The following is a 12,747-nucleotide window of genomic DNA, read 5'->3' on the forward strand; positions in this document are numbered from 1 at the left end:
CGGGGGGAGCCTTGGCGGAACAGGGCTGGCATAGGTGGGTGTGAGTGCATTGTGTGTATGTGTCGTGTGTGAGTGAGTGTGCCATCTGACAATACATGGAAACTGATACCACTTATCAAACATTACGAAAAGTGCGTGGACCGAAAGGAGTGTTTGAAAGAGCAGAGAGCAAGAAAGAGAGTGAAAGAGTTGTGTTTCTATGTACATATTTTGACCTTAATTTCATACAGCCCAAAGTGCTTCATAAAGCATGATTAGTATTGCGCAGACCAAGCATGGCCTAACAGTTAGAACTTAATGAAGCTCAAGGTCAAATACATCATTCCAGTGTGAGTAGAGAAATGGCACTGCTGATGCATTTTTGGCATGTTAACAGTTTAAAAGGGATTTACATGTAAAAAGGGAAATCTTTCATCTTAAATGATGATTTAAGCCTAAACATGAGGCAGATGTAAGGCTTCCCAGAAGTCCACATTAACACACTCCCATAATATTTGTCTGATTAAATAACCCCATGTGACCTAACTACCTCCGGGCATTTTGTTTAGCTTGCACAGCTGTTCACTTTATCATGTTTTAATTAGTCGTTCGACTCCTGTTTTCAGCATGAATGTTTTTGTGCATAGGACATAAATGACAGGTTTGTAACTTCTTGAGCCCAAATTATACTTTCCATGTCCAATGAGCCACAAGGAACTGAACACTGGCAATAAATTCTCCAGCTGCATATCTCAGAGGTTTTGAGCCATGTCACGACATCCACAGGCTGTATACGCGAACAAGACTCAGCATATCTCCTGTGTTTCTGTCTCAGCATATTACTGGACAGAAACATAGAGCAACTGTCTGCATTTGTCCAAGTGACAACTTTGTACAAAAATACACATCTATGTAGTTAATAAGTTTAAAAAAAAGGCTTTTGTAGAACGTTATGTAAAATATTGACTTTGACACTATCACATCAATCATTGGTTAATGAAAAATGCAGTAAGAAACTTTAAGCTGAGCATTTTTGTTGTTGCTATTTTGTTATTTGTATGTGACAAAAGCAGTGAATCTGACTAAGAAACTGAGGGAAACTCATACTGAAGCGATCCATCGATTACAAGCGAAGCCCACCCTAAAGCATACTGTACTTTAACGTCCTTTGGACAAATGAAAGCCATCATTTACAAAATGAACATCATGTTGTCTCAATTACACCTTGGAATTAACAACTGAAACCCTAAACTCATAAGGCTAGTGTTTACTGGCATCATAGATTGAGGGAGCTGAGGGTTATCTTCCCGTTAAAATCTATTAAACTGGGCCTCTACTTGCAAAAGGAAGAGTTGCCCCTTGCTGATCATTGGAAACCATGACAGTTTAAGGCACTTGCACACTGGCTTCACGTTCCAGAGCTGAAAGATTTTTAGCAAGCACAAAGCTAGAAATGCTCACTGTCCAGCTATCACGTTTTTCACGACATGCAAGACTGTGCCCGCAGCTACAATGATAAATGCAACTGGATAAAATGACCCTTTTTACTGATGCAGTTTGAGCCATTTTGTCTAAAACCTTCCTTATTTATTCAACTTTCATTGCAAAAATGCTCCTCCGTGTGAAAACATGATTTTAGGTGTCTTAGTGGGTTAGAACCATTAAGTTGGTGACTCAAACAAAGAAGTGGCTAAAAATATCACTGCTGCTAATAGATTTAATAGACAAAGTACAATATGAATCTCTACATTTTTATAGCCGACTTAATCTACACCAAAGAGCTGAGCTCCATTTGCTATACCTGCTAGATAAATAATTTAAACGTCACCTGTCACGAAAATGGCAAACTGGGGTAAAGGCTGTGTGGTGCAAAGTTGAATTAGATCATGAACAAATCTCTCACTTTTTTGGAAGCAATGTACCACACAGAGTACCAGCTAGAATCCCAGTAGCTAGTTCTCCAGTAGCTTACCCAGTTTAGTTTTATATTCGTCCATTTTTCTCACTCAAGAATTTAAATATGCAAGTTTCCATTTGCCACTGAATGCAGCATTAACATGAACTACAGCTGATATAGCTCGATTTTGTGATTTTGGTCAGATAAACAGATACAATTCAACATTTGGTGTGTATATGTTTGTTGTTTCTGTCACTGCAGATCAAACAGCAAAGCAATGCTCAGTTAGCGCTTGATGAAAATAACCTTCTAGTAATCTTCCAGCCTTTATTTACCAAGTGATAGTCTAATTACTTTTATTTATTTATTTACTTTTGCAATCTATGCCTCACTATATGTCTGGCACGTTATAATAACGCTGCAACCTGTGAGGCAATAAAGCCCTCACTTCTAGCTAGCCTACTCAAAAAGGCCTTTCTGCTCATTCAAAATGTGAATCTGGAGCGCAGCATAATGTTTGTGTTTTTGATTTTCCTCCTCATAAGCATGACTTTACACAGCTTACAGATCTTTGCGTCAGCGCAGGCTGTGAAACTCCCACTAACGTCACTAAAATACTCATTCTTGTACACAGACTGATCAAAGTGATTAACGTGCTCCTGATCTGGAACTCTTTGATCCCCTTGTTCCATCTGCAGACAGCTGCTTCAATATCACCAGGAGATATAATACCGCCACTTTCACTTTAGCCCTTTAGAGGTGCGGTCAGTGCGTCACACTATGATTAAATGACTAAGTTTAGAGTTATTGTACATGCCAAGTGCTGAATATAGCCAATATCTGCCACAACCTGTCCGACTGCCAACTAACTCAAAACATTTTTCTTCACAGTGCTATTTACCATCTCTTTCATTCTCCACTGTCCGATTGTTCATTACGTTTCCTATTTTTAACCCATCTCAGCAAAAGGCGAACCTGTGTTTTGCATGCTGTGCTATTTTGTGCTGTAGGAAAATATTGTGTGCTCTATTTTTAAAAAAGCAGCTTATTAACGTCTTTTTCTTTACTTAAGAGGGATAAAACGAACTCAAATGGCCCCGCAATCAAATTCACAAGGTTCCGAAACATTTGTAACATCTTCAGGCTAGTACCTGATTCCTTCCTGCTCTATAAGATTGTATTTTCTCTACTTTTATAAATACACAATGTGTGATCTTTCCTTTACTTTGATCTATTTTACCAAATGTCTTAAAGAAGCAAAGCTTTTCTACAACATCTGCAGAAATTACTACCGAGCGGCACACAGATTAAAATATGAAAGAAGAGAGTTTCCTAGAACTGTGTTTCTTCTAAGTCTGATAAACATCAGTCAGTGCTAAAAAAACAAAGCTAAAGTCCAGCTTGAGGTTTACTTACCAGTTTGTCTCTCCTCATCCTCATCTTCATCAGAAAGTCAATGAGAACTAAAAGGGTAGAGAAAGAAAGAGAGAGAGGATAAAGAAGAAGGAATGTTTTAATCACTCTGAAGGAAGCCAGTTATCTTCCCACTCACATTGCTGAATATCCTAGTAAGGCAGACACACAGCACATGCACACTCTCTCATACACACACACACACACATACACACAAAAATACACACTCAGAGATGTCTCCAAAGGTCAAGATGAATCAGGGGGAAGAGAGAAAAGGTGGTGGACAGAGACAGAAAGGGTGAGAGTAAAATAGAAAATAAAGATCCAGAATAGAAAAGAAGAATGAATAGAATGTAAAGAGCAAAGCAAATGACAGAGGGAGGGAGAGCACAGAGAGACTGGAGAGAGAAAGAATGAAATGCATGGCTCGGCTGAGTCATCAGTAACCACCACTTCCTCCAACGCACAGAGCTCTACTAATGACTGGCCAACTTCTGAGTGCACACACACACACACACACACACACACACACACACACACACACACACACACACACACACACACACACACTTAACCTGCCATCTATCTACTTTCCACTTCAAACTCTTTTCCTTTAAAGCAGGAAAAGAGTGTGTCTGTCCATCTTTGTGAGAACTAATTTAAATCAAAAACAAAAAAACACTGAAACTGAGGCTGTTTACGCTTGTCCTAACTCTGAGACAGCACACTGAGACAGACCTTCAGTGTGCTGTCCAAGGGTTCAGGTGGGGGTTAGGAATTTAGTTGTTATAATTGAAGTTTCTCCAATGTGCTTTGTAATTCCTTTTCTCACTGAGAGTCCTCACAAGCCTTAAAGTGCAAACATGTGTATGTGTATTTAGGAAAAAGCCTGAGAAGGCATGTCATGAGCCGACCCCACAGTGTGTGTCATGAGAAAATGGCACAACAACCAGACAGTTTTCCCTTTTCCCAGAATTCCCAGGGGCATGGTCTCTTAGCTTTCATGTGTTGGGGGAGTTGCTTTCCTTCACACCCACAAGCTAAAGGGCTGGAGAAACCAGGCTAAGTGCCTTGGTTAAAGAAATAGCTCAACAGTTGCATGTTTGAAGCTTATTGGTCTGATATCCACCAGTTCAAAACTAGGTCTATAACTTTTTTCATAAAAGAATGACATTTTTTAAATGAACTGACAGATTTGCTGGCAATAAAAGACAATCTTCCCAACTTCAGTAGATTGTACACCATTACTTGTTCTGACCAGCAGGCTTTACTACACAGGCTAGCTTTAAAGGTAGCACTAGACTGAGCACATGTTTAGTGTAGCTGAACTGTACTGAAAGTACTGTAGCAGGACAAAAGCCCACTGACAACTCTAAACCTCACTTATTAACCACAAAGAATCTTGCTGTGTTCTTAAGGAGAATTGTAAAAAAGTAACTAATTGGGTCTCTAGTAAACAAAGTTCTACCAAATTGTTCTACAAAGGAACAATTTCCTGATTACACTAGATAATTATCTTATGCACAACAGGTTGCCTAACATGCTATAATTTTTACTTTTGGTTTAGAACACCGTTAACCCTTTATAGGACACTAACTGAAATACTTGAAAATTCCAATTTTCAACCCTACACTTTTTTTAAACGTTTGTATTTCTAGAAAACTGGTCTACCGAGATTTTCCTGAACAACCATCTCTAGGATTTAGAGAGAAGTGTCTGAAAAGGAAAAAATATCCAGTTCCCACAGTTCTCTGAGCAAATATGTCTTGTTGATGTCAGAGGTCAGAGGAGAATGGCCAGACTGCTTTGAACTGACAGGAAGGCAACAGTAACTCAAATAACCACTCATTACAAAAGTATGCAGTATACAGCAACAGAAGACACCACCTGGTGCCACAACTGTCAGCTAAAAACAGAACACTGGGGGTACAATTTGCATGAAAGCATGGCTCCATTGTGCCTGTATCAGTGGTTTGGGCTGATGGCGATGGGGTAATGGTGTAGGGATATTTTACTGGCACACTTTGGCCTCTTTAGTACAAACTGAACATCATTAAATGCCACAACCAACATGAGTATTGCTGCTGAAAATGTCTGTTCCTTTATGATCACAGCATACCCATCTGTGGTTATGCTGCGATCATAAAGGGTATACCAATCATCTCAAACTGGTTTCCTGAGTATGATCATGAGTTCACTAGACTCAAATGGCCTCCACAGTCTCCAGATCTCATTCTGATAGAGCATATTTGGACTGTGGCAGAAAAGAAGATCTGCATCATGCATGTGAAGCTGAACAATCTGCAGAAACTGTGTGAGGGTATGAAGTCAATATGGATCTAAAATCTCAGATCAATGTCTCCAGCACCTTTTTAAATCTATGCCAGGAAGAATTAAGGTAATCCTGAAGGCAAAAAGTGATCAAATTCAGTAGTAGCAATGTGTAACTAATTAAGTGGCCGGTGAGTGTATGTAGTCACCAACAACCATATTTTTATGTCTTATAAACATGTAAAACTTGTTAACTTCAAAGTTATTTATAGGCTTTTTCTTCAGGTTCGACAAAGTGACAAGATTAGAGCATTTCTCAAAAATGTTTAATCCTTAAATGCCCAGTTACCACTTGTGATTTAGGAAGTGTCTGCAAGTGCAGCATCAATGTACAAGCTATATATAATTGCACAAGTGAAACTCGGTAGATCTCTGAGGTCAAAACTGGGAATAAGACTGATGGTGAAAGTGCAACTTTAGGACAATAAGTCTGATGAACTGTAATGACCGATGAATCACAATAGCAATAACCTCAGAGGAAACAAACAAGGCTGGGCACAAGCTTTAAGCCACTTGGTGTGATTTCTTTTAAATCCTCCATCATTGCTTTTAAGGAAATGGCTTTATTTCACGTGAATGTGTTTTATTTATCAGAGCCCTTAAGCATTTGCATTTTTATCTTGACCAGCACTTTTGGTGACATTTAGAAACTTGTCACCTTGCCTGGCATTAATACATATTAACAGAGCATTAATACAACATATAAAGTGGGAAAAAATTACTGGATCATTCTGAAAGTGTATCACCCTATTGCTAATTCTTTGTTTTTTATATCCATACGCATCTACAGTAACTTTTCACCTGACATACTCCATTACAGTTTGCACTGACATTATGAATCAGTTTGCCTCTGGGGTTATTGTAATACAACCCCCCACGTCCAGCTCCATCTCCTATCCAGAGGAATTCATGGGAACTTTGAGCCAACTTCGTAAATACACGTTTCCTCCTCTGCAGTTCCCACACTTTTCCCAACACACTTACACACTTACACACTTACACACACACACACACACACACACACGCACACACACTCACACATACCCCTATTATATACCCATAGACAGAGACAAGTATAGACTTGGGCATGATGTCTCATGCAAATTGTGCATAGTCATACTGGCAGTAGCAGAAGATTACACCGGATGCTACTGTAGTTCAGGCTGGTTAATTACTGTATATTGCTGATGAACAGGATATGACAGTTTTGCAGCATTACCGCTACAATGCAGGCTCTATATGGTAATCTCTGGTAGAAGACCATTCGGCATGCATTAGCACATGCTTCAGTTACGGCAGTTTATTAAAAGGGAGATAGGAAACTTAGCTGCTCTGTGAAACTTGAATCGTTTTCTGTTTATTACAAATGAAGCAACAGAACCATATCGTCTCAGTACTCCCATTTCAATTGATGAGCGAAACGTGCTACAGTCGTAAGGCCTAAGACCATATAGCCATGTAGCATTTAGCTAAAAGCTAGGCTACATGTCAACTTCATCTTGTTAGTGCTTAATACAACAGTGCTGGTGTATGTACAATGCTAATAATCTTAAATTAAGACAGTGTGTGTAAAAGTGTATATCACGTCCAATTAGTGGGGAATAAAGCCACTGCAAGTGGGGTGTGAATGACCAGGGAAAATAAAAGAGTGAACGTAAACTGAAATAATATCATTTTTATGTGGAAAATAGACGAAGAAAAAAGAATATGCTTATGCTCGTGCTGCTCTGTGTTTAGATCTGTTTATTTTGTGTCCATACCTATAAATGTGGGGGCATGAACTGGTTTTTGAAGTTAGGCTTACTAGAAGAACAATAAAGTGTTAAAACCATGTTTATAGCGCTTTAAGGATTGGTCATCAAATAACATTTCAAATATATGAACTGGGAAAGCCGTAACCCGAGTAAGCACCCTACAGATTTCCCCAAATTGCCAACCCCTTGACTTTCTGCCATGCCACTGTAAATCACATTTACAAAGGCAGCTGAAGAAATGAGTCATGTGAGGTTAAATGGGCAGTGTGTGTCAGCATAAGTGGAAATCAGTCATCATTTTTGTGAGTTAAAGTAAAATAAGCCCACCAGTTGCTACCTGACTGGCTATTGTTTCATTTGAGAAGTCAGCAAAATACATAATGTAAGCTGTCCAAACAGAAACCATGTGGAGCCCAACAGAAAATCAAAGTATCACCTTTCTTATAATGACTTAGAGTTATACATGCTCTTATCATGACATGACTAGATTATTGTAATCCTTTCTATGTAGGTTTACCACAGTCATCACTTCGTTAGCTTCAGCTAGTAGAAAACGCTCTTTGACGTTTAACTGGGACGGGAAAACAAGAACATATTACGCTAGTTTTAGCTGCACTCATTAGCTCCTTGCTAATTTTAGGATTAATATTAAGGTTTATTGATCGTTTCTCTTGATTGGCTTATTAATGAACACACTCCTGTAAGAGCCATGAGGTATGGTAATCAGCTGATCCTCAATATTCTAAGATCTAGACTTAAAAACCGAGGTGTCCGAGCTTTTTAAGTTGTTGCCCCGTGTCGTTGGAATACCTTACCATTTGATAATAGAACTGTTTCTATTTTTAAGTCTTTGCTCAAGACTCCATTCTGCCTCTGGCCTTTAATTCAAGCTAAGCTAAGCTAAGCTAAGCCTTGATATCGTATAGTTATCATTCTTGTCATTAATATTAATATCATTTTATACTGGCTGCCTGTGAAGCACTTTGGTCAGCCTTGGTAAAAGTGCTTTACAAATAAACTTGACCAAGAATTCAAGCCATTTCAAATTGCCAAGGCATTCTAGTATGAATAAAAGTAGATCAACTAATTGGGAACCACTCTTAAACCTTGCCATACCAAATAATCTCACAACCCAGAAGAAGCTGGGAAGCTATTACCCTGTAAAAATCTACAGACTCCTCTCAGTTAACAAAGACGTGCAATGAGCTATGACTTTCTAACAAACTCCAAATAATGTGATCATCATTAAACTTACAGAGAAAGACTTTCCCTACGTGCCAACTGTCTCTGGGGTAAAATTCACCCTGAAAATGGTGGATTTAAAAAAAAGAAATAACCAGGCAGTCAATATGAACAGCTGCCACAGATAAACATGCAAAGAAAACAAAAATCCACAGAAACTGAAACTTTATCTGCTTTATCAAGAAAGTTCAAGACGTCACAGTACAGCACACAAACACACGTACACAGAGAATAAGGATTAAAAATAAATTATATATATATATATATATATATATATATATATTTTTTTTTTTTTTTTTTTTTTTTTAAATTAGGTTGTTTTCAACAGTTTTAATAAAACAGTTACCAAGAAATTAGCTTAGGTGTTCCAAAACAGAAAAACAAGCCTGTTTACTTGACTGCCACGTAGCTCTGCTGAGTACATGCACAGAAATCAAGAGAGAAAGTAAGACGTTGAGAAATGCTGGCTCAGCAGAGTGCTCATTGTGGGAGGATTGTGGGAGATTGAGTCTATAGATGAGTCAAGGAGCCATTACACATATTATCAGAATGAATAGCATGGCAGTCTATCTTTAGTGTCCGTGTGGGAATCAAATATGTGTTGTACAGCTGGGATATGGCACTAAACATTCTACCATACCATAAAGACAATGGGAGTTTTTCACATTTCCTGCTACTCTTTGAATGTTATAGTTAAAAAAAAAGCAAGTCTTTATGAATTATCACCTGAAGACATGTAGTATGGTACTGTCATCTTTGTCTACAGTTTATGTTGTAGCTGTGTACTGACACCTTTAACATTATTATACTTTGCTGATTTGGAGTAATTAGCAAACAAACTCTTCCAATCCACCAGTGAATAGGCCTGTTTTCCAGTACCTGAAAAGCTCCCAATCTCTGGCTTGATCAGTTGAAATGTCCCATGACTTTCCTAAACAAATCTGAGACAGTGAAATAGAACACAAATCCATCTTTTCCCATTTTCTTTCCTTTAAAAGGCACCAGTGTTGTGCCTTTCAAATAGCCCATAGTGAAATTTACAACCAAATTATGACCTATGCTGTTTATATGCTCAGATGGGCTTTTTGACTGCGTTGCTGTTGTAGTATTTCTGAATGTTCAAGGCATTTTATCTTCATTTTTATCAGTGGCTTGGTGGGCCTGAAATGCATGAAACCAGTATTGCAGATTGCATCTTGTGCAAACATGACTGTGTAACACCGTAATTTTCAGTTTTGATGGCTGTTGCATTACTTGCCTTCTCATAAATCTAAAGCAGGATGAAATCTTGATTGTTAGCGGTTTACTGACCAAGTGTTTAGTTGCTTTAACCCTATATGTATAAATATTTAGCTGCCTTAACCGTATAAGAACAATTAATTGATCTAAAAAAAAGGCAGGATGTCATTCTCTGTGTTCTCTTGACAGCAGTACATTAACTGTGTCACCAACTCCTATTTAAATGAAAGGTTGCTATCCTAACACATTTTTTAATCTAAAAAAACCTTAATAGTATATCTTAAATGTTAGTAAACAACCTTTAAACTGGTGCCACGCACTTATACTCCAGTTTTTTTCCACTTAGTCAGCTTTTTTAATGTTGCTAAAACAACCACTAACACAACAAACTGAAGTATGTTTGTATAAAGTATTTAAAAATTCACACGACAGCTTAACTTTAAGGAGTGCAGGTAGCATGTGAAAAAAATCTGTTGAATATTGGGGATGCGTTTAATGCTCAGTGGTACGTGGAGCAATAACCAACAGTGAGACCTGCTCATAAGGCTGAAGATGAAGTTGGTGAAGTCAGATTTCTTCTGACTGGATGCTCCTGGCACTTGAGGTTTGAACCACAAGTTGGTGGTGCTTCTGTGCCAACAGCCAGAGCTGTGTGCGTGAGATGGCCAAATAAAAGATATCCACTTTCTGTGACATCACAGAGAGTAAAGAATAGAAAAAAAGGAGTGTTTAGAGCCTGAGCTTTGCACATACATTAATATTCATGTGGCTGTGTGTAATACGACCATCCACTACTGTAACAATGGCTTTCCTTAACAGAAAAACCTAATGGGATCCCTTTAATGGCACTTTCTATTTGACTTGGCCTTTAAGAGCCAATAAAAGTTGAAATGTTGTTGCACTTACTTAAACTATGTGAAAAAAAGATATTTGATCTCACCTTAGGATTTCTATCATGTTATCTCTCTGCCAATACTTTTCCATCTTGTCAAAAAAAACACTCCCTCCTCTGTCCTCTAAACCATGAATTTGCCATTATTGGTCGCTGCAGTGGCAGCGCTGACGTAAGTGGAACAATTTGTCTGGTAATGTTTTGCATGGAAACACTGTTAGGCAGAAGGACTCAGAGATTTTACAAGTGGGAATAATCCAGCACCCACACAGCCATTTACTGTATCTCACTTTTTCTGTTACTGTCACGCTGCGTTCATTTATCATAAGTATGAACAGAATCAAATAAACACTATGTATCAGTATGGTAGTCACTTGTTTTGTTTGTTTAAAATTCAGATTTTATGGGACTCCTTGGGTAAGGCATGCCGATTCTTTTAGCTTTCACCATCACTACGAAATACAGTAAATCACTGTTACACCTACGCACATTAGTCACATGAAGTTAAACGTGCATTATGTCAAGTAGAAATCTTATCATATAAGGAAAAAAGCTTGCACATCACAGAACTCCAGTTTTAATGGATGGATTTATGGACGGATGGATTTATGGACGGATGGATTTATGGACGGATGTTCCTTGTGCAAGCAAAATACTTACTGCCAGACTGACTGCTAAAAGCGCAGCAACAATTCACTGTTGTAAGTGGACCAAACCTCCAGTATGACAATGATCTCAGCAATTTAAGAATATGTGAATTTAGCAACACAGACCCACGAGAGCCTCAAAAATGACCACCAAGACAAAAACATGTGATTGCCTTGGATTTATGTTTAATTTAAAATAATAAATAAATTAATTCCCTGTCTCCCTTTAATTTTCTCTCCTTATACAATTCCCACAATCTCACCCCCAGCCTTTGGTCTCATCTCCTGCTTATTCAGACTGGGCCAGTCCAGGGTTATGACTCAGAGGGAACAGGGCTATGATTCAACCCCACTATTAGTTTCCAGGTGGTCTTAGATCCCATTGTGCTCCTGATTAGCATTCAAAGACATATGAACAGGCATAGAAGTGTTAGGAGGCACAATTCCCTCACAAACACTGCAGACTATTTGTCTGTAAGGGAGTCAATGTGGAGTCCCAATGTCTGCATCCTAAGATTTTGCATGTGATTGTGGGAAGTAATGTGCATATCCCTGGATGTTGTGTGTGTGTGTGTGTGTGTGTGTGTGTGCGTGTGCGCGTGTGCGTGTGCGTGTGTGTGTGTGTGGTCCAATGGATTGAGCATCTGTGGCAGTGAGACAAAGAAAATGTGTCTGCTCTGAGTGAGACCACCAAGGCTATGTCTGTGTCTATATCACAGGTCCATTAGTGACTCAGTCCCATAAAAACTCATTTAAACACATTTATCTAATACTTGACATGTCCCAGACGTTTAACATTTGGCAGCTGATTAATGTATGTACTACTATAAACTTACAGATTTTATCAGTTTAGCAAGAAAAAAAATCATAAACAAATAACAATTACAAATTAGGTAAGTTATTTAGGAACTGGGACTTACCAAGTGTAACTCTTCAGTTAAAATTGTGGACAATTATTGGTTATTAAAGGTAGCCCATGTCAAAGGAAAGAAGCAAAAGACCACACTATAATGTTTCATCAACATCTGGCTATAGGCCTATTCACTTTCTGTTCTCACTCAAAGGTATGAGTACAAGCCATCCAGACAACACTGGAGGCGTCATCTACGTTCCATTTTCTGACTGGAAACAAATGAAAGCCAAAGTTTCCAGGTCACTCTGTGTCTGACTTTCACATTTGTCTCCAAAATAAGACTAAGACAGGCTGTGTCTCCAAATCACCGCCCAGTCAAACCAAAACATAAACTAAATCCAGACTCCTCCGCCTGCCACAGTGTGGAAAGTTATACGTAAACAGAAGCTGCTCCTTTATATAAAGTGATATCTTTCTAATTAATGGCAATTAAAACGTAA

At 38.5% G+C, this 12,747-nt stretch overlaps 1 long non-coding RNA gene across 2 annotated transcripts in view; it reads right to left on the minus strand.

Annotated features, from left to right (window-relative positions):
* LOC147315949 (uncharacterized) overlaps window positions 1-12,747 on the minus strand; it is a 76,234-nt gene that overhangs the window by 48,132 nt on the left and 15,355 nt on the right. The window contains exons 1-2 of one of the 2 annotated variants that reach the window (XR_015124412.1): window positions 3,429-4,062; window positions 3,293-3,339 (exon numbers count right to left, since the gene is read on the minus strand). This is a non-coding gene — a long non-coding RNA (uncharacterized LOC147315949). Of the gene's footprint in view, window positions 1-3,292; window positions 3,340-3,428; window positions 4,063-12,747 lie in introns of those variants that run through there. The other variant, XR_015124411.1, reaches the window with a different exon arrangement.

This window comes from Aulonocara sp. 'chitande type north' Nkhata Bay, linkage group LG13, assembly GCF_057382095.1.
Source record: "Aulonocara sp. 'chitande type north' Nkhata Bay isolate Kocher_YH1m ecotype deep benthic linkage group LG13, A_spYH_male_GT1.1, whole genome shotgun sequence".
NCBI classification, from domain to species: Eukaryota; Metazoa; Chordata; class Actinopteri; order Cichliformes; family Cichlidae; genus Aulonocara; species Aulonocara sp. 'chitande type north' Nkhata Bay.